Raw genomic sequence first — 5,258 nt, forward strand, 5'->3', positions numbered from 1 at the left:
GGATGTCTGCTGTGTGTTTCTGCTGTGTGTGTGTCTGCTGTGTGTGTGTGTCTGCTGTGTGTGTGTGTCTGCTGCTGACGCCCCTGATGATCCAGGTCCAGGTTTCTACCCCCTTATGATCCAGGTCCTGGTCCAGGTTTCTACCCCCTTATGATCCAGGTCCTGGTCCAGGTTTCTACCCCCCTTATGATCCAGGTCCTGGTCCAGGTTTCTACCCCCCTTATGATCCAGGTCCTGGTCCAGGTTTCTACCCCCTTATGATCCAGGTCCTGGTCCAGGTTTCTACCCCCCTTATGATCCAGGTCCTGGTCCAGGTTTCTACCCCCTTATGATCCAGGTCCATTTTGTGATTTTCAATTCAGCTAAAACTCAGCTAAAAATCTTTTTTACGTTGAAGTGTAAGAAAGAAAAGAATTCAGAAGAAATAACTTTACATCTGAACAAGTTCAAGTTCTTTATCTGCAAATATGTCACAGGTGCTTGACAAGAAGCCAAACAGCTATCATCCCTGTAACTGCCTCAGAAATCACAAATTACTGAGTTGGGATAATCTTACCAAATTCACTGATGCTTGTCTTGTCTATAAGATACTGCACAGCTTAGCTCCTCCCCCTCTTAGTGCTTTTGTTAAGCAGAAAACAACAGACAATAGTCGTACTAGGTCTGCAGTAAGAGGGGACTGCATAATACCTAGGAGGAGGACTACTTTTGGTCAGTCAGCATTTTCAGTAAGAGCATCTCATACATGGAACAGTCTGCCAACATCTATTAGAAACAATGACACATATCATTCATTTAAAATTGAGTTAAAATCATGGTTAAAAGACAATCAAGTGTGTGACCATACTCTGTGACCTGTTCAAATAACATGAAGCGTGTTTTATTTGTTTAATGTTTTACGTATTTATTGTTTTTATTATTAAGTGTTTTATGTGCTCTTATGTGTTCTTATGTGCCCTTATGAAGTGCACAGTGTAGTTGCCATCAACCTGCCCAGGGACTGCGGTTGAAAAACAAATCAGCAGTGTTACTAACAAGGAAATCAACATCTGCAGAGGTAGAACCCAAGTCACTGGCCTCGACTACATCACTATCACTATTTTCCACTTTCGTAAGATGAGCAATGGCCTCCCTAAATTTAGCAATAGCTTCATCAGACAAACATCTGCTAAAATAATACCTCCTATTTTGCACTTCAACATCAACAATATTAAATTCAAACGTTATTAAGTAATGGTTGGATAAAAGGGAGTTTACAGGTGACACCAACAGATCATCAGTTTCAACACCGTAGGTGAGAACCAGATCCAGAGTATGATTAAAATTGCCCCCATCAGGCTGGTAGCCTGATGGGGGCTGGTAGCCTGGTGGAGGGTAGCTGTAGCAGTAGCTGTAGCAGAGCTGGAGGCTGGTAGCCTGGTGGAGGCCAGCTGCTGTAGAGCTGGAGGCTGGTAGCCTGATGGGGGCTGGTAGCCTGGTGGAGGGTAGCTATAGCAGAGCTGGAAGCTGGTACCCTGATGGAGGTTAGCTGTAACAGAGCTGGAGGCTGGTACCCTGGTGGAGGGTAGCTATAGCAGAGCTGGAAGCTGGTACCCTGATGGAGGTTAGCTATAGCAGAGCTGGAGGCTGGTACCCTGATGGAGGTTAGCTGTAACAGAGCTGGAGGCTGGTACCCTGGTGGAGGGTAGCTATAGCAGAGCTGGAGGCTGGTTGCCTGGTGGAGGTTAGCTGTAGCAGAGCTGCTGCCGGAGCCCTGACCAGGCCTGGTGGTGTTGAGCTGGGATTAAAGTGTTCCAATGCCCAGGTAGACCAAGATATTATAAATTAGCAATTTAAAAACCTTAGTTAAAATAAGAGGAAAAAGTTTCTAGGCCTAAAATGATGCTAACATCCAATAAAAAACTTCAGTAACAAACAAACATCAGACAAAGACAAAAGAGCTGTTGCCATCTTGGATTGCAGATGACCCATATTATCTGTAGAGGCTCCGTATACAGAATTATTCTAACAACATCCTCAGTTCACTGATTTCAGTACGTTCAAACAAGCAGACGTTTCTGTTTCTGAGAAAATAAATCAAAAACAAGAACGTTTTGCTCTTTTTTTATTCTACTGGAAACCAAATCTATTGCTCTTCGACAACAAATCCACCTCAAGGGTCAACTGAAATGTAACAAAAGTAAATGTTCAACAGAAACACCTTTGCATGTTCACTTTTAAACAATTCAGGGTTGTTTCCTGTAACTTTGACCTGTCATATATTCCAGGAAACAAAGACACATTGGGGGTTGGAGGTTTTACTTTACACAGAAAGAGGAAGTTCCACCATCAGAAACAGGAAGTTCCACCATCACGTACAGACCTGCAGCAGAGAGAAGCATCATTTCATCCAGCAGAGACAGAATGACGCCACGACTGCAGCTCTTCATCACTTTACTGCTTCACTTTGAAGGTAAAGATCAACTCTGACTCATGTTTTAGGGTTTAATATAATTTAAAAAGACTGTAAAAACCACTCTGAAGTTGTCGTGTACCGTTGAACGTTGCTGTTTCACTAAATGTGTTTTCTTTAATAAAACTCACCTCTGTTACAATCAGACCACTTAAAGACGACATTACATAACTCTGAATGATTCACCAGAGATTATGTGTGTTGAAGTCTCTTCTCTGTGCTGATAAACTTAAATATGTAGGTTAAATATGTTTCTAGGGTCAGGTTGATGTGTGAAGTGTAAAACTTTTCTCAGAGTGTTTTTTTCTGCAGCAGGAATCAGTGATGGACAAATCGATCTCTATCACAGACCTGGAGATGACGTCGTTTTACCGTCTGATGTTTATTCTTCACGTTACCAATGTTCTGATGTTGCATGGATTAATCCCAAATATCGACATACAAAATACATCGTTCGTAATGGAACTATTGTGAAGACGTCACCTGGAGCTGACAGGAAGAGTTTGAGCAGTGACTGCTCTCTGATCATCAACAACATCACTGCTGAAGATGCTGATTATTACATCTGTTGGATTAGAAATGGTGATGATTACTCCGAGACATCTGTGTATCTGAATGTAGGTGAGTGTTTTGACTTAATAACATCCAGACTGTCAGTTTGAATCCTCCTCATCAACTCTGAGTGAAACGCTGTTAAAAGCTTGTGTGGATTTGTCAGCGACATGAACGTCTGGTGTGTTTGGGATCGTCCTCAACATGATGGATCCTCTCAGAGGAACTGGACCACAAACACCTGACGTTTATTTACACGTTGAAATATTTGATGTTTCCATCAGAGAATCACTCAGTAAAACTGGATCAGTAAAATGAGGAGTTTCTCATATTCACGTGGTTGAAATAACAGTTTTTTGTCTCCTTCCAGTCTCTCCATCTCCACCAGATGTGGATCCAGGAAGGGATGGAGATGTGACATTACACTGTTCTCTGGTGAGATACCGTTACTTCGGTCCCTGTGAGCAGAACAGCATCATCTGGGTGGATGAGACAGGAAGTGTGCTGCTTGGTGAAGGTGATGGGTTTGTGTCTGGAGGACAGAACAACTGTGTTTCTGATCTGATGGTGAAACATCAGAGACGCTCCAAGAGAAGATTCACCTGCCAGGTTGTTGAAGGAAACAGAGTGGAGATAGATGCTGAATACACGCTGGACTTTACAGGTAAGACCCTGAAATCATGGAGACCAGGAAACTAGGTGAACTGGAATAGTTAATGAAAATGAAATAAGGGTTTGTTAAAGTCCAATGTTGCTTTTCTGAGTTGACAAACCTAAATATCTGCGTAAAATCTCTTACTTGGTGTGTTGAGTTTAAAACGTTGTGTTTTTCTCTGCAGCAGGAACCGGCGTGAGAACAATCATTCTCTACCACAGGGCTGGAGATGACGTAGCTTTGCAGAATAACGTTGACTTATCGTCTTCCAACTGCTCCGATGTTGAGTGGATTTACAGCAGAGACACAAGTTCAGCGTCTCATGAAGAGTTTGGTTCTGGAGCTGGCAGGATGGACAGGAACTGCTCCCTGATCATCAGCAACATCACCGCTGGAGACGCTGGTCTCTACGAGAGCCGGCTGAGGGACAAGTACAACAGCGTTGTGTATCTCAGTGTTTTAACAAGTGAGTATTTGGACTGTGTGGGAAACAGTGCAACCAAAAACACCCAACCCTTGCTGGGTTTGTCCGTCCCAGGAAGGGTTTCCCTCTTTGGATCCTGCCGTTGAACGGGACGGAGGGAAAAACAGTCATCATTACTTTCTGTAGAACATTTTTTCCTTCTGTCTTCACTTCGACTTCGTAATCAATCATAGCTTTTGGTGTTTCTATCAGACAATAGGGCTTGGTCGTCTTGTCGTCATCACCTGGCGGAGCCGCCATGTATGAAGCTAACTTAGCTGCTCTTCGGACCACTGTGTACAGACGTGTTTCCTCTTCGTTGTGTCTTACTTATAATCGTTACTTTCTGTTATTCTGTAACCATGGTAACCCGTTGCTGTGTTTTGGGTTGTTCTGTAACCAGGGTAACCGTTGCTGTGTTGTGTTGTGCAGCAGCTCCACACATAACAGACGTGGGGAAAAGATCGCTAATGATTTAAATTTTCACCACTTTCCTGCTCGGAGGCACAACCACAGAGGCCGAGTATCTGAGATAACGAAGTATCTGAGATAACAAAGTATCTGAGACAACAAAGTATCTGAGATAACAAAGTATCTGATATAACGAAGAGTCGACGGCTCGCTTGGATCGCGGCTGTAAGATGAGCAAACATAACCTTCCACAGTAAACCACAAACAAACACTCACACAGACCGGGGTCGGGTCAAAACACAGGTTTTATTCCCACTTCTCCAGCTAAATGCAGTTGCTGGCCAGCTCTCTGCGCTGCGATTAACCCCAATCTTCAGATAAAACTAGTTTGTTGAGGAAAAAATATTAACTCTATTTGTAGCTGCAGAGTAAAAAATAATCCCACGAGGAAAACAAAAATATTGCTCACGCCTCGGAGCCTCTTCAGCATAATATAGCGGTCAAAAAAAAAGAAAAGAAAAAAGTAAGAGTAATACAAAACATGTACTGTATGTTGTACTATTATACTAATTTATTGAAACACATGGCGAGTCAAACATTTACCAAAGCAGCTGCCAAACACTCTAACAAGGTAGTAAGAAGTGGGTTCTGCAGAACTGCAGCAGTAAATCCTCGTCAGAGCTCCACTCTTTAGTAGGGATTTCATATGGATCCAAACCGTTAAC

At 43.0% G+C, this 5,258-nt stretch overlaps 1 long non-coding RNA gene across 1 annotated transcript; it reads left to right on the forward strand.

The window, feature by feature from the left end:
- Positions 1-2,398: 2,398 nt before the first annotated feature.
- Positions 2,399-3,535, forward strand: LOC133418493 (uncharacterized). Its single transcript, XR_009770450.1, has 3 exons — positions 2,399-2,452; positions 2,765-3,073; positions 3,375-3,535. It is a non-coding gene; the product is annotated as an uncharacterized LOC133418493 (long non-coding RNA).
- The last annotated feature ends 1,723 nt before the right edge of the window (positions 3,536-5,258 follow it).

The sequence above is a fragment of the Cololabis saira genome, chromosome 18, assembly GCF_033807715.1.
Source record: "Cololabis saira isolate AMF1-May2022 chromosome 18, fColSai1.1, whole genome shotgun sequence".
Taxonomy (NCBI): Eukaryota; Metazoa; Chordata; class Actinopteri; order Beloniformes; family Belonidae; genus Cololabis; species Cololabis saira.